Source organism: Dipodomys spectabilis, unplaced genomic scaffold, assembly GCF_019054845.1.
Source record: "Dipodomys spectabilis isolate Male_0828 unplaced genomic scaffold, ASM1905484v1 ptg000002l, whole genome shotgun sequence".
Lineage (NCBI taxonomy): Eukaryota > Metazoa > Chordata > Mammalia > Rodentia > Heteromyidae > Dipodomys > Dipodomys spectabilis.
The window spans coordinates 18,101,602-18,127,922 of NW_024870679.1; the positions used below are offsets into that span (position 1 = coordinate 18,101,602).

The following is a 26,321-nucleotide window of genomic DNA, read 5'->3' on the forward strand; positions in this document are numbered from 1 at the left end:
AGACAAACTTTCTTACATTCTATTACCCAGGGGGCTGTGATACTTAACCCTAGATAAAGAGAAGATAAGTTGACTTTGCAAACCTAAGACAGCTGCTGGAAAAGCCCCCAGACAGTCATCGCCCCCAGTGCTTGGATCTGTACCTCCCAGCAATGGGCAAATAAACTTGCCTTCACTAGTATTTTATTGTAAACAGCTTACATAACATTGCAACCTTCAGGCATAGATGAAAACACAGGAAGTAACTTTGGCATGTATCATTCCACTGCTAGATTATTACATTCCTCATCTCAGACATCAACTTTGAAGTTGCATTACTTAAAGTTGAAGTCTAGGCTTAGGCTAAATGTAGAGAGTCTCCTATAGAACAGCTCATACTTAAATCTTGCAAGAATACAATGTCCAGCCTAAAACTAGCTCCACTGTAAAATCAATCAAATACTCATGACATGAACTGTGAGGGGAATTGAGGTTCTTGACTCCAACAGTCTGTTTTCCTTACACTGAACTTCAGTTCTGAGGAATCCTCTTGTAGTAACTTAGGCTACAAGCTATGTCCTTTAGAAATTCCAAACATTTTTTTTCCTTCTTAATGTACAACCAAGCTTTAAGATGCTCCATATCCTTAGTCATTAGATAAAAGCAGACCAAAAGCCACAAGGAGATAACATTTCACACCCACTAATACAACTACAACCAAAAAGATACTGTGTGTTGGCAAGGGTGTAAACAAACAAAAGTCACACATTGCTAGCAGGCTGTAAGATGGCACAGCCATTTTGGAAAATAGTTTCATAGTTCCTGAGAACATTAAATACAGAATTAAAGACGTGACCTATCAATTCTAGTCCTTGGTAGATATCCAAGAAAAATTAAAACCCATGCCCTCTTCAAAACGTATGCACTAACATTATACACAATAGCCAAATTGAGATTCACAAGGTGAATATATATATATATATATATATATATATATATATATAAAATGGACAATTATTATTGTTGTTGTTGTTAAGTGTATGTATGTATGTGTAACTGCAGCTAGAACTTAGGGCCTTGTGCTATGGATCAGTTTTTCTTTACTCAAGGTTGGTGCTCTACCACTTAGCTACACTTCCACTTCTGGATTTTTGCTGGTTAAATGGAGATTGGAGTCTCTTAGATTTGATTGCCTGAGCTGGCTCTGAACCTCAACCTTCAGAACACAGCCTCCTAATTAGCTAGGATTCTAAGGGTGAGCCACTAGTACCTGGCTTATAGTGGAATAGTATATGGCAATTGTAAGAAATAAAATATTGACACATTCTGCAACACTGCTGCACATTTTAAAAAAGGTATATAAATTGTATGACTCCACTTATATTAAATATCCAAAATAAATCTTCAAAGACCAATGTTTGCCAGGGAAGGATGGTGCTGGGAGAACAGGGAATCAGTACCCACGCGTACTGTAGTGATTGTAGTAAAACTGTAGTGATTGTTCCACAACTGGGTGAATGTATTAAGCACCATTGAAGTGTACCTTTTACAGGGTTCAGCTGTGTGGAATAGGAATTATCAATCAGTTGGTTCAAATAACAGTCTGGGAATGGAGCTCAGAGGCAGAGCATTTGCCTAGCACGCACATGGCTCTGAGTTCAACGTTTAGCACATAAAACAAACAAAAACAAAAAAGTGAATTGGTGGGTCCTTAGGCCAAAGTCCTGATGTCCTGTTCACCTTCAGCTCTGGAGTCTACATCAGCACCAACGTTTCCTTTTGATGGTAAGTACAAGGGTTGGACACAGCTGACATACAACCAGGCTGCTTGTCAGGGCTCTGGCTGTGCTCCTTTCTCCACCAGGACCCCATGCTACTGTGGGAGCAGGGCTGCTGGGTTACCCAGGTAACCAGAAACAGCCAGAGAGAAACTTCAATAGAGACTGAGTACCCTGGGTGACACCAGAAAGCAGCTTCACCCCTTCTCACCAAGAAAGGGCTAGGCAAGGAGACCAGGGGAGAGTAAAGAAAAAGAAACAAACGAATCACATAATACAGAATCTTCCAGAAACACCATGATCTGGTGGTACACGTATGCCTGTGAAATTGGGATTGAGAGGACACATTCAATCAAGGGTCTTCTCAGGGTGACCTTTCCATTTCTCTTTTCACTTCACTGTTAACCTAGAACAACCTGATGACACACACACTGGACGCGTGAACCAACCATGCTGCTCAGGGCTGCGTTTAAGACTGTTCCGCTGCCAGGCTGTCACACGTGATGACGATAATGTCAAAGACATCTTCATCAAGCAAAACCTTGACTCCACAGCACTACGACATGGCAAGCAAAGAAGTAACCTCTGCACTCACTTCCATGGACAAAGGGGACAGGGAGGCAGCGGTGACACACAGGCCACACAGCCACACCCCCATCAAGGTCAAGCAACGTCACTGAGGGTTCTACCAGTTCAAAGAGGGCTGAGCAGATCGACAAGACTAGGGAAAGGGGATGTCAAGTTGTTTTCAAAATAATGTCAATGAGTCATTTCTGTCATCAATTGACTTCCTTCAACAGTCTGACACTTTAGCTGCACGCCAAAACCATTAAAACTTTCCCACATCCATACAAACTGAGAGGCAACAATATTACTGTTACTGGTCTTAGCAATAGCTGAAACATATAGCTGACTGCAGTAACCTTGTAACATTAACCTCATCTTTCATATATGGGGGGGTTTACTAGGGATTGAATCAGAGTGTGCTAGGCAAGCCTTCTTTGGGAAAAAAAAAGTCATGTTTTCTTTTTTGTTCTTTTTGCAGAACTGGGATTGAACTCAGGGCCTATTCTACTCCTGGAGACCTTCAAGTCCTTTCGCTTTTTATTTTGTTTTTCAGATAAAGTCTACCAATCAAGATTTTCTTATCTCTACTTGCCAAGTACCTACGATTACAGATTAATATCACAATGTCACCCCTACCTCACCCACCCCTTTATTTCTTTCATTTTGAAATAAGGTCTCACTAAATTGCCCAGGCTGGCCTGGAATTTGAACTTCCTCCTGAGTACTTGGAATTACCTTACCCAGTTTTAATCTTATCTTTGGATGAACAAGACCACTAGATCACTAGCAAGAAAATTAGCAGTCATTAACATTAATACTGTAACTCAAGCTGGGTGCTGGTGGCTCATACCTGTAGTCCTAGCTACTCAGGAGTCTGAGAGCCTAGGATCTCAGCTAGCCCAGACAGGGAAGCCTGTGAGACTCTTATCTCCAATTAACCACCAGAAAACCAGAAGTGGCGCTGTGACTCAAAGTGGTAGAGTGCTAGCCTTGAGCAAAAGAATTCAAGGGCAGTGCCCAGGCCCTGAGTTCAAACCCCATGACCAACAACAACAAAAAACAACTGTAACTCAATTACTGCTCACTGGCAGAGCTGTTCTCTGATAGCCTAGCAGTCCTAACTGAGCAAGAAGGCCTTTTAGTCCATAATGTGCTTCTGAATAATATATTCATGCATTTAAGTATTCTCTTCATTAGCATTATCAAGGTCAAAAGACAAGTCTTACACACTTGTTTGGGACCAAGGCAACAACTTTATATCTTAAAAAAAATATATATAAGTGATTTCATTTTGGCAAAAGAACTCACCATTCTACATTCGTTTTAAGTTTTACAAGTATTTTTACTTGTGATTTTTTTCAATTTTTTCTTATGTATTACAAAAACTGTTGTAAGTATACATCTATTTCATGCTTGTACATATGTGGTACAATGAACTAAAGTTGTATTAAGTCCATCCTAGCTACTCAGGAGGCTGAGATCTGAGGATCACAGTTCAAAGCCAGCCCAGGTAGGAAAGTCCATGAGACTCTTATCTCCAAGTAACCACCAGAAAACCAGAAGTTACACTGTGGCTCAAGTGGTAGAGTGCTTGCCTTGAGCTGAAGAGCTCCGGGACAGTGCTCAGGCCCAGAGTTCAAGCCCCATGACGAACAAACAAACAAAATTTTAAAAAGGGGGGTTTGCCAAAAACTCCTTTTAAAGGAAAGAAACACATTTACAGGCTGTTTGGAAATTACTACTACAAGCAATAATACGGGAGTGATTTGGATTATGTTCATTCATTGAGGTCCGACTGCATGCTAGGCTCTGGGATACAGTGGGGAACATGACGGACATATTTAACCTCTCCCAGGGCTTGGAGTCTACTAGGAGAAGGAAGTAAACATAATATAGTACATTGCAATGTGGGAGATGTGTAAGGTACTGTGAAAATAGCAGGGCACACTATGAGGTCTTGGTTAGAGGTTAAATAAGGTTTCCTGAAGCGTAGGACATTTAAGACAGAAGGAAGAAACAAAAATGAGTTATGTGGCTAAAAGTGAAGCAGAGAAACCAAACAGGTACCAGACACACACCCTGCTCGCAGCTGGTAGTCACGAAGCACAGGAGATCAGAAGCATAGGGAAAAAAAGGCTGTGTAGGCTACAGAGTGCATGTAGAGGGCAGGGAGATAGGGAACAAGAAGCAATGGCTCTGGAATAGAGCCAGTGGCAGGGGCTTCTTTAAGCCCAGCCTTTGAGTTTTCTTATGGAATCTGTTTAAACTCCTTATCCAGGAATGGTGAGGAAAAGGAGTTGTCACTGCCATCGGCTATCATACTGCATGTCTGTTTTGTCACAACCTCTAAAACTTTAAGGTGTAGAGAGCCCTGGAGGTCAGAGGCAGGGATGGCCATGATGTCATGGTGGTCAGTAGAGTTTAGCACACTGAAGAGAGGCAGAGATAGCAGATAAATACAATGGAGTAGCTTAGGCTATTCATTCTAGGTAGGAGTTAAATGAACAGCCTCTTTATCATGGGAAGTGTCTTCCACAGGATGGAAGAATTACAGATCCTTGCAAATTGAGGACCACCTGCACTCAAAGACTGCTTTGTGCGAGGCGCATGAAAAAGTAGTTTTGTTTTTCTTACCATTTTATACCTCTGCATCGATTATGAATAATGTTTGAATACAGAAAAACACAAAAATACTACTGACTTGCCTAATTCCTCACACCCAGAGGCGGCAGCATTCAAAACAAGTCTCTGTTCTTTCTGGAAAGTCTTGGTTCAAAGACAAAAAAACAGAGAACAGACAAATCTTTGATCCTCAATACTGACATGGTGCGCCGATGCAAGCCATGCAAGGACTCCTTAAGACCTTTCTTGGATGGGACAATGCAACAGCTGAAAGAGTAGCAGGCATTTACATTTAAGAGGAATTTAACTACCACACACACAGATAACTCAAGTTTTAGGTGTACAATGCACCTGGCCGACTTGAACCCTGCACAGAACCTCCCCCAAATTCATCATTTTCTAAGAACAAACAACCCTGGGAAATTTTTTCCCATGACCCACCCTTCAAGAACATGTTTAATATTCCAGAAATGTTTTAAAAAACCGGAACAAAGCAATTTTAAAATCTCAAAGGGTCAGAGCCATTGGATTTAGTTTAGGAATGCATTACACATGAAAGACAGCAAAGCTTTCTTTATAAACAAGGCATCTTCTTCACACCAAAGCACAATGCAACAAAAGAAGAGCTAAACTAACGCAGGCCACAGAAAACAACACATGAAAGGAATCATGTCTGGCCTTGTCTGTAACAGAAAAAAAATCTCAAACAAATAGAATTTAAAACCTAAGGGCTACCTAAATGCAAGGGGTAGAAAAAGGGGAAATGAGGAACAGGAAAACTTTACTAATATCCCAAGCTATTAGATTGACTTAAAGAGGCAAGCAGGACAGAGGTTCTGAACCTCTGTGTCTACGCAGCCCAGCACCCCTCCCCACCCCAATCTACTCTATCATCTGCTTCTGCCTCTACTGTTCTCCAAAGGCCATAGACCAGAAGACGATTTACAAGGGTGGTCATTTGTCTTAATCAACACTTGCCTTATACTCACCACGTGAAGTTCTAAATGTTTCACAAATAAAAGCCCACTGAATGCGCCTAACTAGATGAGGCAGGCGCTGTCATGACTCCTGTTTTATACACAGGGAGCTGAAGCATGCAAAGGCTCCAAAATTGCCCCAAGTCAAATAGCTCCTAAGTGACACAGCGAAGATTTGAATCTACTCTTTGTCATCTGACTCTGAAGCCATAAAGGTGATTTTACTTGTCTCCTTTATTCTTGTATTTTCATTAAGTGAGGATTTATTTTGTAATAAAAGAAGCAAAAGACCATTTTGATTTGCCAACAGCACACTCAAATTTAAACAGAATCAAGGGCTCAAATACCTCATCCACAAATTCATAGTGGGGAAGAAAAAAAACTCCTTATCTGCTGGAAGGCAAGGAAGCAGATCAGATGCTGGCCGGCTCACCTGTCTGAATAGTACCATCAGCCCCATACCCCCTACCCCCCCCCCCCCACATGCAGTAAGGAGTAAGGGGGGCAGAGGACATGGAGGGTGGTAACAATAAGTGCTCTTAAAACCCAGCTTGGAATCTAGTTTTGCCTTACAAGCTGTCACCTGGGAGAAATGCTATACGTTGCAAGTGTGCCTTCTCCCCTGACAAATGTCTCCAGTCAGACCTGTCTCCTAGAGGTGACTTGCATAAGCCACTTAGAAACACAAACCTGTCTGACACTGAGTGAGAGGTCAAAAGTGATACTCACAGGAGAAACAAATCGCCCAAATAGTTGCTTGCTTAAATTATTCCTGGGCTTCAACAGCCAAGTAAGCCAAACTTTCAGAAAAATCACCAAACATTAACAAAAGAGTCTGATAAGAACAGAAGATTTCTAATTATATCTTGGAAAACAGAAAGGCCCAACAGGTAGAGAACATCCTCGAGCCACTAAGAAGTGAGGCCAGGGTCTAGAACCTAGAGTCACGTGTGGAGCTGCACTGGGTTAGAAGTAAGTACAATGCTAGGGCTACACTCCCCCATAGCCTTTTGTGTGTATGTTGGGGGAAGGGGGGATTGCTGGTCTTGGGGCTTAAACTCAGGGCATGGGGGCTGTAAGACTAGTGCTCTACCACTTGAGCCACAGATTGACTTCCAGCTTTGGTTTTTGGGGTTTTTGGGGGGGGGGTTGGTGTGGGGATTTTTTGGGTTTTTGTTTTGTTTTGGGGGTTTTTTTTGGTCAGTTGTGGAACTTGAACTCTGGGCCTGGGCCCTGTCCCTCAGCTCTTCAGCTCAAGGCTAGTGGTCTACCCCCTTGAGCCACAGCACCACTTCCGGTTTTCTAGTGGTTTATTGGAGATCAGAGTCTCATGGAGTTTCCTGCCCTGGCTGGTTTTGATCTGCAATCTTCAGATCTCAGTCTCCTGAGTAGCTAGGATTACGGCAAGAGCCACCGACACCCAGCCCGGCTTTGACAGGAAATCTCATTTGGTACAGACGTGGTGGTTTATTGGGGTGAAAGCAGCTAAAATTGCAGGGAGATGAATTTAGCACCGGGTATTGGAGGACAGATTTCCTTCTGAGCTGGACAAAAGTGCACTTGACTGAAGGGTCCCTGCTGTTGTCTTTTGTTGTTGCTTTCTTTTGGTGATGCTGGGGGTATGTCTGCTCTTGGGTCATAGTCTATTTTAGGTTGACTGTTGTAGTTAGGATGACAGGCGTATACCACTATGCTCCAACATCTTTCCATTAAGGTGAAATCTCCTGGGCTTCTCTGCTTGGGCTGGCTTGGAACCATGATCCTCCCAATCTCAGCCTCCTCCCACCTAGCTTTGGATGATAGGGGTGAACCATGTGCCCAACTATGGAATCAGAAGGGTGCACAAACTGTTCTGCCTCTACTAGTCTAGAAACTCAAGTCTTCCTATTCTCAGTCTCCCAAATAACAAGGATTACATGCACAAGCCACATGTGCTCTGTATGTATGTATATATATACATATATATGTATGTATGTATCTATGTATGTATGTATCTATCTTTAACTTGCAGATATCTATATCTTTAACATATATAATCTCAGGTCCAGATATGATAGGGTTAGAGAAAACATTTCAGGTCCTTTACAGAGAACATTTAAAATAACTTTAGAAAATGGCTGTGGAGGGCTGGGAATATGGTTTAGTGGTAGAGTGCTTGCCTAGCCTGCATGAGGCCCTGGGTTTGGTTCCTCAGTATCACATAAACAGAAAAAGCCAGAAGTGGTGCTGAGACTCAAGTGTGATAGAGTGCTAGCTAGCCTTAAGGAAAAGAAGCTCAGGAACAGTGCCCAGGCCCTGAGTTCAGGTCCAGGACTGGCAAAATAAATCAGTAAAATAAAGCTGTAGAGACACTACAGAGGCAACATAGAAATTTTATTTACTGTAAAGTTTGAAGATCCACTTGCTTGGCTAAACCTATCATCGAGAAGTGTGATGGGGCCTCACTAATCTACACTACAGGAAGGAAAAATCTCAAAACAAAAATCCTGCAACGTATCACAAAGAACACCAACCGGATGGTACGGAGAAGTGTAAGAGCCCCAGGATGAGTAAAGCGACTAAGAAGGATGATGAAGGCAAGCCTGCGTTTGGTTAGTTATTTCATGGGGGATAATGCATGTTCACATTTCTGTTAGGTCTTGGCATAAGAATTTTAATTTTGAATTAAATTTTGAATTGATCTTAGAGAGGGCCAAGTGCAGAGGCTTTTGGCTTCCAGAAGCTCCCATTGCACATCTTTCTTGGTTGGAAATGGCCAAAGGCAGACCCCTATCTTAAGGAGAAGAGCTGTCAGGCTTCCTGATCCAGCACTGCGGCAGGAACAAGAGGTCATTCTAATGGGTGACTGACCCTCCATTCAAACTACTGAGCACCATAAAAATGGGAAGAATAATATTTGGCCAATAGGAGTTTGAAATTGTTGTAAAATGTAGTTTGGAGTCTTGCTGTTGCTACCTGTACTCCAAATGTACTAATTACTCATCTAACATTAAACACTAAGCCAGGCATTGGTAGCTTATGCCTATAATCATAGCTGTTCAGGAGGCTGATATATGAGGATCACAGTTCAAAATCAGCTTAGGCAGAAAAGTCCATGAGACTCTTATCGCCAAAGAACCTGAAAAAAGATGAAAGTGCATGTATGCTCAAGTGGTAAAGCCTTGAGTAAAAAACCCAAACAGGAGTGAGAGGCCCTGAGTTCAATTCCTAGTACCAGTGTGCACGTGTGTGCATGCACACACAGTAAAAAAGGCAAAGAAATTTATATGTGCAAATATCTCATTTTACATATGGCATTGAATAATGATTAAATGGACATTCATTTAACCATTGTAGACATCACTTTGCTGCTCACTATTCTTTAAGGCACAGCCAAAGTAATTTCTGTTTTTCAGAGTAATTTTAGAATTTTCAGTTCACTTTTTATAATGCATTTCTCTAATATCTAGATTTCATACTGGGCAGTTATTTGTGGCAAGAGGGAGCACAAATTCTCTTTCTCATTTCAAAGAGCAAATGAGTAGACACACAGCCCAGTCCTCGTGTCACAAATGGATGAAAAGGCAAGTTGAAATTAGTGCTTTTCTGATCTTTCCTAAGAGTAGTTATTAAAGCATTATGGTTTATATTTATAAAAGCAAAGATCACCTATTATGCTCTGGATTCTTTGGTTGGGGGAGATGCAGATAATCCTCTTTGCCTGTACTGAAAATAATGAGGTGATTACCTCCTTCCTCCATTTACAGTCGTTGGCCCCCAAACCATTTCTGGTGTTCACCACAGCTGTATCTGAGGAGCAAAATGGCAGACAGAATGTGACACTGCCAAGTTCTGCAAGTTAAAGACACAGGGAAGAGACCAAGGGCAGCCTGTCAAAGACACCAAGGACCAAAGGATGCGGGCTAGGACAGTTACAGTCCCCAAATCTCCACCACTGCCCCTCTAACAGTGCCCTCCTTTTCCATGTCGTCCCACTTGCCACCTGTACCCAGAAACAGAAGTGAAATTCCCTCCCCTGTCTCCCATAGTTACTGAGTAGTCTTCTGTTTACTATGAGCAGTAAACATCCAATAGTATTTCAAGATCATCTGAATCATCCTTGTCTTTTCCAACAGGGCTCACCCTTCACATCTCTCCAACAAACTCAAAAATTGTCACACATTCTCTGTGAAAAGCTATACGTTAGTTGTTAAGTCCTTTTCTTCAGCTTATTGGTTTTGAAAGACAAGGCAAAGATATAAAGAAGTTCTGGTTAAAAGAAACCTTCAAATACATAGGAAGAGAAAGGGCCAATGAACTCTGTGTTAAACCTTTTTTTTTTTTAATGGAAAACTACAAAGTGGACTGATTCCAAAGTCATTCTTAGGGTTCATGCTCACTCTGTAGCCTGAGAAGGAATAGGGCAGGGGTGACAATCTTTCCAGTGCAGGTAAAAAGCATCCAACCTTGTCTTATTCCTGTCACTAGAGTTCAGGTGTTGCAGGTATGTGCGCACCCCAAACTAGGGACAGGGTAAAAATTTTAGAGCAATGAGAGAAGTTTTATTTTCACTTTAAAGAGCTTTATCTTTTCTGATTATAAAATTAAAATTGGGGTATGGCTCAGTGGTAAGAACATCAGTCTACAAGCTCTGAGTTCAACCCCCTATTACTCAGGGCCTGCACACTGTCCATGAGCTTCTTTTTGCTCAAGGTTAACACTCAACCACTTGAGCCTCAGCCCCACTTCGGGCTTTTTCTGTTTATGTGGGACTGAGGATTCAAATCCAGGGCTTTGAACCCATCCTAGGCAAGCACTACTACTAAGCCATATTCCCAGTCCCAGAAAGTTATTTTAAAAGAGTAAAAATAATGTAAAATGTAAAATTTTCTACTCCTTTTTTTGTTTTTTTGTTCTTTGTTTGTCAGTCATGGGGTCTGAACTCTGGGCCTGGGCGCTGTCCCTCAGCTCTTTAGCTCAAGGCTAGCACTCTACCACTTGAGCCACAGAGCCACTTCCAGTTTTCTTGTGGTTTATTGGAGATAAGAGTCTCACAGACTTTCCTGCCTAGGCTGGCTTTGAACCTTGATCCTCAGATCTCAGCCTCCTGAGTAGCTAGGATTATAAGCTGAACCACCAGCACCCGGTTTCTACTCCTTTTTTAAATTAAGATTTTTTTACTAGCATACATTAGCTGTACAAGAGGAAGAGTGTTTATGGTGACATTTCCATACATGCATATAATGTACTCCAGTCAAGCTAACTATCACTCTCAATTTTATTACTCCGAATGCTTTAGTGTACAGCCTTCCAAGTTCTTTTCTACACATATACACACATACGTAATTGTATTTCCTTTTAAGAACTGATCATCAGTTGTAAACTCTAAGGGCAACAACTATCATATGCTTTTAAAAAGTATAACTGATGTAATAAAAGATAAAATAGAATTACATAAAACCACAGAAGAAGGGCTGAGCGTGTAGCTCCTGTGTTAGAATGCTTGCCTACAACTGGAGTTTAATCTCAGTAATGAAAAAAAAAAAATCAGGATAAAACCATAGGAGGCAGAATAAAGGAGGAAAACAGAAACAAATGCAACAAATAGAAAGCAAATGCAAACAAGATAGACATTAATTCAATTTTCTATCTATAATCACATTAAATGTAAATGATCTAACTACACAAATTATAAGGAATAGACTGTAACAGCGGATAATAAAAAGACTCAAACCTATATCTACAAGAGACCTACTTTAAAATAAGGGCTTAGATCGTATGGTTTACAGATTGAATCCAAGGACTCATCCATACCACTGAGCTATATCCTCTATCCCTTCACCTTTTACTTGAACGGCAAATTCAGGCAAAATCATATGCAGTCTATTGAAAAATTCTCCAGCATTGCCTTTGAATACAGAGTTGTTCCAGTATAATTGTCCATCATATTTCAAAACTCTGATCAATTTTACTCATATTATTCAACACAAATTAGTGATAGGTGAATACTGACTGCATGATATTCATCTTGTCTATATCCCAGAAATATGAATCTGCCAGCCATTATTAATTAACTTTTTTTCTTCAAAACTTGCTTTGGAATAGATAAGTATTAGTCAATATACTTCCTACCTAACAACGTGCAATTACTATAGCAGATTTCATTTTAAATGCAGTTCAGTGTTTGAGCTATTAAACTTTTCCTACTGGAACAGCTCTGAGGCAATTTCTTGATCTAGAGGGCTTAAAATCAAAGTTTAAACGCTACCTAAGGGGCAGAAAGTCAAAGAGTCTTTCTCTATTCTTCCTAAACTTAATGCCTGAGAAGGATTTTTTTTCCATGTTTGTATGTTTATAACTAACCAATACATCTTGGAAATTATATATATGTATGTACACTTTTTACATATATTGTATATATACACATACTTTAAAAAACTCTAGAATTATACTTGATTTTCTGATGTTAAAAAATGACTGGACAATTTCCCATTGTAGAATAAGGCTTGGAATCTTTCATCTCTACTGTTCTGAGTTCATACTCAAGCTCCTTATGTTTATTTTGGAAAAGCAAATCCTTCCTGTTGCTTCTCAGGAAATAAGGGTACATTTATATGTCTTAACTTCAAATTTAAGTGGTTTTAATGTTAAACAAGGTTTCACTTCGAAGAATATTTAATTATGGGGAGAAGTTAAGATTTTTCAGAAAGAAACTATAGAAGCAGGGAACAGGGAGAGGACAGCCCTCTCAGGATCAAGCTAAAAGGATGAATTCTGTAGAGTTTTATAAAATCTCTAATTCTAACATACTCTCTCTTTCTTCATGTAAACAATTTTCTAAGCACTAAATTGTGTAATGGCATAATGGAATAAGAGGAAATGCTCAAGTTTCTCTCAAATCTCTAAGAGCCTAGAGAAAGATTAGGCTTAATTTTAAAATGAGTGTCCTATCACCTACTTACGCTTGTTAAATTACTATAATAATCTCTGGAGCCACTTACCTGGCCTGGATTCACCTTTTAATGTCAGCCACGCCAACTAAAAAGGGTTAAAATTCTTCCAAATCTGACTTTTTTATGGATTAAGAAAGTCAAGGTCCAGTAAAGGCGATGACGAAGAAAGGTAAGGGAGTGTCATATGTCACTTCTCCAGACATTTCTCTTCTGGGATGCCACATTTTTAACTAAAGGGCAGCCCAGTGAAAAGAAAATGTAGACAGATGCTGGTGGCTCACACCTGTAATTCTAGCAACTTAGGAGGCTGAGATCTGAGGATCACAGTTCAAAACCTGCCTGGGCAGAAAAGTCCCTGAGGCTCTTTTTCCCAATTAACCAGCAAAAAGCCAGAAGTGGTGGTGTAGCTCAAGTGGCAGAGCACTAACCTTGAATAAAAAAGTCAAGCAAGAGCATGAAGCCCTGAGTACAAGGCCCAGTACCAGTACCAACACAAAGAGATAGAGAAGAAAAGAAAGTACAGAAAGGAACAGAGATGTGTACTAGCCATCTCTTCCCTTATGAAATGAAATGACCAGGTTATCCACAAACAGTGATTCACCAGGGAACTGCACCCACGGCAGAAGAGATACAGGGCAGGGCAGAGTTCCCCAGGCTACTCCTGTGCAACTCTCTTCACAGCTCCTGTTCCGATCTATACCCTGTGCCAACTTGTGACCTCCCTCCCTTGCCCTGCAGTCAGAAAGCAGACATGTGAGCACAGGGATCTGACGACTGTCTTGGTATTTTTTCAACTCCCCAAAGGAGGTGGCCCAAGAGCCACTCTCAGAAGACCCCACAGAAGAGAAACAGCTCATGTTATTATCCTGAACACATATGTTTGTCTAATGGTGCACCAGTCCTCAGAACTTCTCGAAAGGACATACAACTTAGCTTCCAACTGATAGAGGAAGATGAGGAAAGCCTTGAAAGGCCTTCAGAGATATCTATAACCAAACTCAAGTTCCCTACTCATCAACCTACTGTTCCTTGTCTTCCTTTTCTTCCCCTCCCTAGACCCTTAAGCTTCCTTCAGTCATTATGTAAACATTTTAGGCAAGGCCCCTGTGTTGTATCTTCAAAGATTATCCACGCTCTGCACAAGATCTATCCACCAAGATAAAAACAAAAATCCACCATCACTGCCTAACCCCCACCCCCACCCCCTCGACAATGTACCACTCTTACTCAGCCTGAGTCAGGAGGCCCCTCTGCTAGAAAGCTGTTCTGAATGTCTGGCTCCTTCCTCAAGGACCCTCACTCGCAGCAGGTTTCGTCTTCTCTCTTACTGGGAATATCCCAAGCGATGGGAATGAACATCATCCCCATCTGTCCCCTCCCCTGCTTATTGATCTACAAGTCATGTCTACCTTTTTCTTCTCTTTGTCCCAATAGAATGAATGTCCTGAGTCCCTTCTAAGAGTCTAAGACAGCTCCTTTGCGTGTGTTTGGCCCTCTTATCTCTTCTGGAACCTCTCCAGTAGTTCTTCCCCTCTTCCGCTTTTCATCATTTCCTGTTCACTACTCTCAGCACACAAAAATAATCCTTCACAAACATGTATACACCTTTCTCCTACTTTCCTTACCAGAGACAACCCAGCTTTATAGTTTCCACTCATCTGACCCGCCACGCGAATGCCTGATTGCTAAAGCCAGAGACTTTCCCTTTCGCTTCATCCTAAAGTGACCTCCTGTCCTCTGCCCCGACACAATGGTTCCCTGTCTACTAGCTGGCAAGTTTCTTAACTGAGCTTTTCAGGGAGGATTGATATAAGGGTTTTATGACATAATATATGGAAACAAAATAAATGTGTGTGTGTGTATATATATATATATACATCTATATATACACATATTATACAACACACATATCTGTGTGCATAGATGGGTATGGCTATGTACAAAATCTTTTTTGTTTCCAGATTTTGATTCTCCTGAGCTCCTCTTTAGGTGCTCAGGCTCTGATCATTTGGGCATGTCTGTTAGGATCTCAACTACATTCCTAGCTATACTGATGGGTTCTAGTCACCCCCAGTACATACCCTGCATTCTCTGCTGGGCCCGCACTTCTTAATACCCTCACGACACGCCAGGTTCACTGCATGCTGAAATCATTATTCTCTCACCCAATTTGTTCCTCTTTTGTTTTCCAGCCTTACATCTTCAGACAGTGATTTTCCAACTAGAAAATTCAAGCCATCCTTCTCTTCCCTCTTCCAAGCCCTCCCACTCTCTCCCTCATCTGAAGAACTCTAGGTTCTCCTACATGTTCCTCTAATCCGTTCTCTCACTATCATTACTTTAGCTCAGGTCATCCATATCTCTGCCTGGATTATAGTAGACCCTGGACTTCTTTCCACATTGTGAAAGACAAAGACTGGAGGCGTTGTTTTGCCTGCGATGACGCCACGGTGCAGTCAGGGTGGAGTCCAGCCACAGAAGTGGCATGCTCCTTTCCTCAGGTGACGCAGAAGTGGCACGCTCCTCCTTCCCTCTGCCCCACACCTGTACTGCATCGCCCATCTAGAATGTGTTTTCCTCCTTTTATTTCCTCTCTCTTTTTTCTTTGCCAGTCCTGAGGCTTGAACTCAGGGCCTGGACACTGTCTCCGAGCTTCTTTTGCTCAAGGGGAGCACTCTACCACTTGAGCCACAGCGCCACTCCTTTTTCTGTGTATGTGGTACTGAGGAATCGAACCCAGGGCTTCACACACACTAGGCAAGCACTCTTACCACTAAGCCACATTCCCAGCCCTTAGAATGCATTTTCCTGCCCACCCCGGTAAATAACCTCACCCCTTCAACATCCGGCATGAAAATCACCTCCTTCAGGAATTCTTCCCTCACAAAGAACAAATTATTCTTGCCTTTGTGCCCTACTCTCTATTATTTATCCCAATGGAGCTCTACACAGTGCTCTAACTTCCAAGTGGCAGTGAATGGCTTGGTGCAGCTGAGTTTCACACTGTAACATGACACCACTGGTGCTGCTGGCAGGGTAGAGGACAGAAGGGAACACAAACTCATAGCTGGAGCTCGTCAAATGTCTACAGAATGGACCAGGCAGCGTGGCCATCAATTCTACTAGGATAACTGAGCCAGAAAAGCCCATCAGCACAGGTGAACCTGGCAGCTGGGGAGGGGAGCCTACAGGACTCTGAATGAGAAACAGAAAACATCGCACCCACAAGGGCCTCAAGGAAGTATGTAAGTTGTCAGGTCACTAGCTGGGACTGTTACAATCAAACTCAGATCAATACCTAATACACCCTGTTTAAAGCACATAAGAAAAAGAATCCTAAGCTTATAGAGATTTTCATGTCTATGCAAGTTTTGGACTCCAGAACATTCTGTTATAATTTCAACAGGCTTAGGACAAACTTAGTAGATCTCCATAGTTAACTGAAGACTTACAATTGTCTCTTCTTATATCTACAAGGCTTATCTTAAGACCAACACAAAGTCACTAGTGGCTCACGCCTGTAATCTTAGCTATTCAGGAGGCTGAGATCTGAGGATCATGGTTCGAAGCCGGCCTGAACAGGAAAGTCTGTGAAACTCTTATCTCCAATTGCCCACCCAAAAGCCAGAAATGAAGCTGTGGCTCAAGTGTTAAAGCTGCAGCCTCGAGCAAAAACGCTAAGGGAGATCCCAGGCCCTGAGTTCAAGCCCCAGTACCAGCACAAAGGGAAAGAAAAAAAAAAAGATTGACTCAAAAGAAAAATAAAGTTATAGCCTATCATCTTTCATCTAGATGGGGTAGCATCTTCAGCTTATATTCATATCTTATCATGCAATACCTATTGTGGGGCCATAGTTTGTTTCCCATGGTCATCTCAATTTACAATAAAAAGTCCTGTAACAAATGCTGCACTTTGCACAGGCACTAAGTATGTGCACACTTCATTAAAACAAGTGGTGTCTGAAGGAGGAATGAAATTCCAAGAACTAAAAGCAGACCAGACTAAAGCAGATCTGAAACAAACCAAGCTGAAACTAATGACGTTTCCCCCAATAACAGACATCAAGAATTAACAGATGTTCAAGAGTATGCACCTGTGTACTCCATCCTTACACCTCATAAACCAGATCAGGATTGCACATCATAAATACAAAAACAAATATAGAGCATCGAAGATGAAAGAGGAGCCTTTGAAGTAAGACCACTCCCCTACAGAGAGGTCTAAATGTAAGCCAGGCATTGGTGGCTCATGCCTGTACTCTTAGCAACTCAAGAGGTTGAGATCTGAGGATAAGGGTTTCCAAGCCAGCCCTAGCAGTAAAGTCCCTGAGTTTCTTACTGTCCAATTAATCACAGAAAGTCGGAAATGGAGGAGTGGCTCAAGTGGTAGAGTGTCAGCCTTGAGTAAAAAAGCTTAAGATTAGAGCCTAGTTCAAGCCCCAGTACTGAAAAGAAAAAGAAAAGAAATACTAGGTTAATAAAAGTAAATTGTTGTCAAATATGGTAATTACAAAATGTTTCCAGAAAAGTTAATATATTTCTAGTCAATATATTTGTAGGTATAAAGAGGTATACACACTTTCAATCCTCCTGCCTCAGCTTCCCAAGTGCTAGAATTACTACCATTATTGGAAATCTGAATATCTCAAATTAAAAATCCAAGTGATACAAGTAATCCTAGAAATCTTATTAAATAGAAAGTAAGCCTAGTAACAGGCAAAGATTTCTTAAAGGACTCAAATGCATAAACTGTAATGGCATAAGGTGATGTGTTCAACAACTTTAAAAATTTCTGCTGTTGCAATTGAAAGACACTGCAAAATTATAGATGAGTGACATACAAGAAAATATTCACAGTAACTAAAAACAACAAAAGGCTAATTTACAGAATATACAAGGAACTCCATAAGAATTCCTCCAAGGAACTTCTTACAGGAAAAAGGGTAAGAATTGAGAACCAACAGAAAACAGTAGACTAAAGGTCCAAAGAGACAATTCATGGGAAGAGGGAAATTACATAAATGAAGAGTTCTGAACCTCAACAGTAATCAGAGAAAGGCAAAATTAAATTATGAGGTTCCATTAACATCTGTCCAGTGGGCAGCAGCCAGGAAATTTGTTCATAAAAAAGAAGTCATTAAGCAGTATTGGTGAAGATAAAAAACCTCATGATCAACCTGTACAACATACTTGATGTATACTGACATCCAGCAATATTGCCATATGCAACTTTCACAAGTCTCATGAAAACCAATAAATTCCATACCCCCAGGTGCCTTATCAAAAAGTAAACACATATATATTACATGAAAGGCAGAACTATTTACACAACAACTGTTGATTTTTTTCATGTTCCTTTCCCCTAATAGCAGCATGCATTTAACTTACCCTTTGCTGAAAAGGTAGAAAAGACTACACACATTATGATCAGTTTTGTGGGGGGCTTTTTTTGGGGGGGGAGGTGGACAGAGGAGCTGGTACTGGGGCTTAAATTCTGGGCCTTGAACTCTTCCCTAGCTTTTCCCCTCAAGATAGGCACTCTACCACCTGAGCCAATTTCCACTTGCAGCATTTTGGTGGTTAACTAGAGATAGGAGCTTCTCAGATTTGTTTGTCTGGGATAGCTTTGAACCAAGATCCTCAGATCTCGGCCTCCTGAGTAGCCAGGATTATAGGGGTGAGCCACAGGACCTGGATAAAGCATACTTCTTTTCAGTTACATTGACAGGGAAAAGCAAGAGAAACAGGGAGGAAAATGACTCAAGGTTGAGGTTCGCACATAGCTAGATCTAACTCTGGACCTCGGCTCTCTGACTTAGTCCTCAGTTAAATCTCTGCTTACTTTCTTTTTTGTTGTTGTTATTTTATATATAAAACAGGATCATCACCCACTCTGAACAATACAAAGAGAGTCTCAGAAGATCCATGTAAGGTGCCTAGGAAATCTGAGGTGTTATAGATAAACACAAAGTGATTTTTGGAACTTGGTGAAAGAAGGTTGCAGTGCCCAGCCTAGCCCAGCCTAAGCAGAACACACTGCACCGTCGCAATGATCAGGAAGACTCACTGAACATGAGCTTCCGCCTTGCCTTTTCCCACTGAGAACACACTTCCACACACCCGCCACAGACTGCAAAGCGGAAGAAGAAAGCTCTTTTAGCTTTCTGGTGGTGGCAGCAGTGGCTATGACAGTGTGATTCTGTAATTGCGGTCACAATCCTGGCAAACACAAGCAAGGGAAGAAGCACTGTAGGAGAGATACTCTTAGAAGAAATCCTGTTATCCATGACTGAGTAACTGTAAAGACCTCAGAATCTACCATGAAAAACAGGCAGGGAACACGATGAGATCCAAAGTCAGGACTCTAGCACATCAATTTAATATAAAACAAAGAAGAAAAAAATTCCTCCTGTGAATATGTTACGTTATTTGAAACAAGATCTTCAAGTTGGGCTGAAACTCACTAGGAAACCTAGGCTGGACTTGAACTCTTGATCCTGTCTCTGGATAAAGGGAGTTACAGGCATGTTGCAAGCATGACCGGCTCCATTGGAAAATCTTTATAACCTGATGGAGAAACATTCCATTCTGTCTGAAACAACTGTTTTGTTAGCCTCTATTTACAACCTGTAGACTTTGGGGGAACAAGGAGAGATGTGTATACAGAACCCCTGCCTGACTACTTTACAAATATATAAAAGGCTAAGGCAAGCATCAATGGCTCATGCCTGTAATCTTAGCTACTTTGGAGGCTGAGGTCTGAGGATTGTGGTTCAAAGTCAGCCTAGACAGGGAAGTCAAAGAGACTCTTATTAACCACCAACAAGCCAGAAGGAGAGCTGGGACTTAAGTGGTAGAACAGCCTTGAGTGAAAAAGCTAGGAGACAGCACCCACGCCTCGAGTTCAAGCCCCAGTACCAGCATGCAGGCATGCATTCACACACATATACACATGCGGGCATGCACACACACACCTCATATACGTAATTCATCTAGCTAAGTGACATTAAGTACCTTTGCCACAAAATGTGTGGAATCAACAGAGATAAAATGATTGTAAATAAGTAAAGATATTTGATATATTTTAGCCTTAAATAAAAGCTTCCCCACTGGTGAGTTAAGAACCACTGCTTTTCTGATAGAGAAGATCAGTTTTATTTTATCATATACATGAAGAAAAGATGGTTTTGAAAAAAAAGATGAAAATTTTATCACACATTTATCTCCACTCCTAGACCTCTCTTGGCCATTAACTTCTCCTTGGCATTTCACATCAAAGCTAGTTTACCCTTTCGCTCTTCACTGGAAGAGACAATGGCTATGTAAGAAGCCACTGTAACACACAGCACAGACAGAAATGGCAGTGTGTTGGGTACTAGGAAAAATACACGTATCATTTCGTTCCTCTTTTATTTAAAAAAAAAAAAAAAGAACACCATATTTTCTCTTTCCCTCCTTTCTTCTCTTCTCTTCCCCATGACATTCTGACACAGAATTATACAGGAGCATATTCGTAGACCATTAATGACATGCTGGTTATTGGACAGAAAATAAGCATCCTAGCATTCCCCAGTGAAATTGTATCCCAAATTTTAATTTATATTCTTCAGAATGCAACATTAAATCCCTAAAGAGAGCCTCAATTTTAAGCATTGCAAAAAGATAAGAAAACAGAAACTGCCATGCAAGGGGTATTTCAAAGATACGTATCATACAATTATATATGACTGTCCATGCTTTTCTGTAATTGGTTACCCTCATCTGGGAGGGAAAGGAAAATAACTCACAGAAATGGGAGGAGGGAGTAATAGAGAGATACATATACAAGAAGATAACTTAGTTCCTGGACATAAACTTCCTAAGAATAAACCAGAGGGGAGTTTATTGTTATATTAAAAAGTTATGCCAGGCGCTGGTGGCTCACGCCTATAATCCTAGCTACTGAGGAGGCTAAGATCTGAGGATCGCGGTTCAAAGCCAGCCCGGGCAGGAGAGACCGTGAGACTCCTATCTCCACTAAACCACCAGAAAACCGGAAGTGGCGCTGTAGCTCAAGTGGTAGAGCGCTTGCCTTGAGCTGAAGAGCTGAGGGACAGCGCCCAGGCCCAGAGTTCAAGCCCCATGACCGACCAAAAAAAAAAAAAAAGTTATTAAAGTACGGTCTGGGAATGTGGCTTAGTGGTAGATTACTTGCCTAGCATGCATGAGGCCCTGGGTTCCATTCCTTCAATACCATATAAGCAAAAAATAAATAATATATTTTTTTAAAAAGTTAAAGTATCTTCCTTGAAAAGAGACACTCTCACTAAGCCATGATGGAAGATACCTGTAATTTACAACATGCTATTAGAATCCTGGTAGACAGTAAGTCATGTTCATGCAAACACAACCAAGTCTAGTTATAGACACAAAAGAGTGAATTCCAAACACATACACACACACACACACACACACACACACACACACACACACACACAATAAAAAAAATAAACTCTGAGCTCCAGGCCAAGTCTTTCTGGAGAGAGATGGGCAAACACTTAGCAGGGGGCATTCAAGCCTGCTGGCAAGCTCTCTTTCAGAATAGCAAAGGCCCACTCAAATGGGCACTGCTCTTTTCCTTAGGCAGCTACTTCCCAAACAGAGAAACAGAGGACCATGAATGGACAGACCCATGTATAAGGCCCAGCATCTCTGTTTACTAATTTGGCCTTTCACAAGTCATACTGGACCAGCCTTAGTTATCTGTCTTCACAAACTGAAGTACATGAATCCCATTTCCAGACCTACTAAACAAAAACAAGCCTGGCACAAGTGGCTCACACCCGCCCATAATCCTAACTCTCAGCAGGCTGAGATCTAAGGATCTCAGTTAAAAGCCAGCCCGGGCAGCAAAGCCAGTGATACTCTTATCTCCAATAAACCACTCAGAAAACTGGAAGTGGCACTGTGACGCTAGCCTTGAGCTGAAGAGCTGGGGGACAGCACTCTGGCCCAGAGTTCAAGCCCCACGACCAACCAACAAAACAAAAACAAGATGCAGAAAATGTGCTCTATAAATGCAAAATGGCAATCGAGAGGCCAGCATTATTATCTCCGTTCTCAAACAGGGGACAGGTTTGGAGTGTCACAAAAACTACTGTACTAGACCTTAGGTCGGAGTGACAAATGCTGGAGAAAGCAAATTAATAAACCAGGACAAGATGTATAGAGCACATAAAAATAGACACAAGATACTATGGCTGTAGTAATCTTATAAAAATCTCTCCTGAGGGCTGAAGGTAGAAGTTAGTGTAGAGTACTTGCCTAGCATAAAGGAGAGAGGGAGGGATTAAAGGAGGGAAAGAGGGATGGAGGAAAGAGGAAGCAAAAGGAGGGAAGAGGGAAAGAGTAAAGAGATTTCAAATAAGAAAGCACATCTTTGATGACTGGGTTCCATTCTTGTGATGTATTTGGCAAGAGAATCAGACATCTCAATTAAATTCCAACTTAAATCCCCATGAACCTATCTAAGGAAGGATAAGATGAATTGTTCAGTTCTTACAGAACACTTTGGCTACTTTTTGCTAATATAATTACACCAATTACCAATATTATCACAAAGCTCAAAGCCCCTACATTTTTAAGAGATTAAAGTTCTAAAGCAGAACAATGGGATCTTATCACTCCAATTGCCTCTGTAGAGTTCACTCCAAAAAGAAGGAATTTATCAGCTTTCCAGAGTAGGAAAGATTTTCCTTTCAAAGCAAAATGAATCATGTAGTAAGTACACCTCATTATAAGACAAATCACAGCTGCCCAAGCAGGTAAAGGACAGGAGTAGGTACAGAAAAAAGACCCTTCCTCTCTGCTCACTCCCTCACCCTGCTTGCTCCAGAGGGAGAGAAGTAAGGAAATGCATACTACCCAAAAAGTGTGTGTGTGTGTGTATGTATATACATACACACACACATACACACACACACACCTCAACCATTCTACTTCCTTCCCTCTCCCCCAAACCAGCCTTTCACCAGGTAGATAAACAAAAGCCAGGCCTTCACTTGGGGACAAGTCAATATGACTTAGTGTGCAGACAGCAGAGCAGCCAGGGACGGGAAGAAGCAAAAAAAAAAAAAAAAAAGGTCTCTAGCATCAGCCACACTTCTATCATTTTGTTCTTCTAGCATCCGAGACGGTGCAAGACCTGGATACGAAGTTACATATCTGCTGAAGTTGAGAAAAGCCACTCTCCATGTCCCTTTAGTGACAAACAACTTCACACACGGACAGGCCAGGGTCCTGCTCTGCAAGCACTATGAAAACGCAGTTAACCAGTCAGAAGCACCCCAGACCAAACACCCCAGCACGCGGAGCCGGGCACCTGCGGTCCCCACCTTTACTGCCGGTATCTGCACCCCTCCTTGGTGATGGAAGAGCCAGGCGAGCCTCCCCCCCCCAGCTCGGCTGCACCCCATCTACTTCACCTACCCTGCGCAGCGCCCTCACACCAATCTCAACCATACCTCACTCTGCGCCCCCCACAACTGAGCCCTGAGAATGAGGAACAAAGAGGTCCAGGCAGGGCGGGGGGGGGGGGGGGGGGAAGGGGGGAGAGAGGCAAGGAGAGGGGAGCGGAGGAAGTAGATGGGGAGGAGGACAGTTGGGGACCAGGAGAGCCCCAGAGCCCCGGCCAGTCGCACACCGGGCAGCCCAGCGTGGGGGACAGTGGCCAGGCACAGTGGCCGGGCCTGGAGACGGCACTGCGGATCGCCAGGGAGGGAGAGAAGGCCTGGGGCTCCTGCCTGGCCCGGCCCGGGGGGGGGGGGGGTCCCCCATCCACCACCACCCCGGCCCGGGTCCCCCATCCACCGCCCCCCCCCCCTCCCGCCCCGCGCACCTGGGCCAGGCGGCTACCCGCGTCCTCGGGCGCTGGGACAGTCGGTGGCGGCGGCGGCGGGCGGCTCCGCTCCGAGGCTGGAACCGCAGCGACTTCACTCCTCCATCCCGGGACCGGCGCGGGGCGGGCGGCCGTGCACTTCCTGTTGGAACACGGGGAGAGGGGCGACCAGCCCGGGTTGGCCAACCATGGCGGGAGGGGCGCGGAGCAGCCCTGAGGCCCCGCCGGGCGGGACCCAGGCTCCGAACTTGCACCACTCGGACAGGATGGGATTGCTTCCAGGGAACCAGCACCCTGGCACCCACCCGAACGCCTCCCGGGCCGCCCGGGGGCTGCTGACGGCTCCGCCCCTCCGGGCTTCTCCCCGACTGCAGGGTACTTTCATCAGTGGGCATCGTGGGGACCCCAGGAGTCTGTCTTCCTTCTCCGCGGCTCCTCCCCTCCCCCCTCAGCCCCCTGGCAGGAATTAGGGGGGGGGGGAACGGGAAAGATGTAAAGAGACCAGAGACTTCCAAGGGGAGTGGAGGCTGGAATTATGCAAATTGCTAAGTGAGCAACCACATCCCCACATCCACTCCAGGATGGGAAATTACTTGTCTTGTGCCTGGCTGACTCAGGGGGAAAGAGAGCGTGCTCGCAACTGCTGTAGGCAGAACTGTCACCAACCAGGGGTGGGGCAGACACCCCGAGGAACTACACGGTTTTCTGGGTTCCTCTGAGAGTTCCCCCTCAGCTCACCAACATTGACACACCTATCCCCCCTCCTCGAATCCCCCACCAAGCTCAGTCTTAAGGGTACATTGTCCCAGAAATAACAACAAAAAAAAAAGTATGCATTTCTGTGTACACTAATCATACACAAGTTCCAAAGTTCTGGGATCACGTTCATTTTTGGGGAATTCTGACTTAAATTGAACGTCAAAGTGTTGTTGTTGTTGTTTTTTAAGTAAACATTGGTTTTAAGACTGCCATTTGGGGGCAGGGAAGGTGGCTCAGTGGTAGAGTGCCTGCCTTGCATGCATGAGGCCCTGGGTTCAATTCCTCACCACCACCACAAAAGCAGAAAAAGCCGGAAGTGGTGCTGTGGCTCAAGTGGTAGCTTGAGCCTAGCTTGAGTGCTAGCTTTGAGCTGAAGAGCTGAGGGACAGCGCCCAGGCTGAGTTCAGGCCCCAGGACCACCAACAACAACAACAAAAACACAACAAAAAAGACTGCCGTTTGGTGGATACATGGGCCAACTCCTGGAGTTGGCATTTGTAAGCTGCCTGTCCTGACACCAGAAGTTATCAGGTAACAGACACCAAGAGGACCATCTCCGACAAACAGCCAGGAAGCACAGAATATAGTGACTATTCTACACAAAAAGCTAAATGTTGACTGAAGTAGGAAGAAACAGACACAGACAACTCCTGCTCAGTGCTAGAAAGCATATCATTTTAATCCCATATCCTTTAACATTTAACATTTCCCAACAGACTTGTTCAAAATCCTGTTCCCATATTTGAAAACGAGGAAACAGGGTCAGAGAAGCTAAGCAGCTGTCCCAATGTCTTAGCTAGAATGAGACCCAATGGAAAGTTAAGATACCCGTCTTTGCTAAGTAGAAAATCTGGGCCATTTCCTCCATGTGCTAAATTCCTAAAAACAATAGTGAGTTCTCAGGGAAAGTCAAGCCCAGAGGCCACCTAGGATCCATGTCAGAACAATCCTGTATGGCAATCCACCGGTGTTTATGGGCTAGCTGGGCTCTTCATCATCCACCTGATTCCTCGTGTACCGTGATGGGGACACAATGCTCTTTCCATTATCTATTACTGGCTCTGTCAGCTTTTTCAGAATTACTTGGTGGCAAAAGTTCAAGAGGTTCCAGGGATAGCCACTCCGATGCCAAGGTACAAAGTCTGTCCAGATCAGAAGCCAATCCGGCTTGTATTTATTTACTAAATTCATTATTCTCTAATGGGGCTCTTTAAAGAAGGCAGATGCTGTCCACAAAATCAAAGGCCTGGTCTCAACCCTTAGTGAAAATGCTGGCGATTTCCCATTTCTCCATTTGCTTCATTATTTAGTCTGTGCTCAGTGGCAGTAATGTGTAGTTACTAGCACCCAGACAGGCTAAGAAACAGAGCATGTGTTAGCAGACGATTTGGGGTCTAGGCAATGAGGATACCGGCAGACATTTGTAGACAGAGTAAGTGAGTGACATGAGCTCACCTGCCCAACCCCTTACAGTGCAGAGAAGTACACGCCAGATTGCAGCACACAGAGATCAATGCAAGGATAACAGCCTTCAAGTGTGACCGAGGCTGGGGGAGGGGCTCCATGCATCTGGCTGGAAAGAGCAGCCCCAAGAATCAGTGACATGCACCCCTGGTTTTCAAAGACTCAGATTGATGAGGACTTATTAGTAATAAGAATCTTAACATCCTTTTAGATCCTACTCTGTCCACCAGCTACCTTCTCTCAGTCCCTGGCTTTCTTACCTTGGGCCTGTCCATTTCTCCTGTCTTGACAACGTTCCTTCACCCCAGTGACTACTTCTTCCCCACAAGGTGCCCAGCTTGAGAGAGGGAGCCCACAGGAAGGCATC

At 43.1% G+C, this 26,321-nt stretch overlaps 1 protein-coding gene across 4 annotated transcripts in view; it reads right to left on the reverse strand.

The window, feature by feature from the left end:
* Lrrc8d (leucine rich repeat containing 8 VRAC subunit D) overlaps positions 1-26,321 on the reverse strand; it is a 94,581-nt gene that overhangs the window by 48,922 nt on the left and 19,338 nt on the right. For 2 of the 4 annotated variants that reach the window (XM_042676943.1, XM_042676928.1), the window contains exon 2: positions 23,732-23,873. The exons of 1 other annotated variant lie outside the window; for it this stretch is intronic. The gene's annotated coding sequence lies outside the window, so the exon portion shown is untranslated. Of the gene's footprint in view, positions 1-23,731; positions 23,874-26,214; positions 26,299-26,321 lie in introns of those variants that run through there. One more of the 4 variants, XM_042676937.1, reaches the window with a different exon arrangement.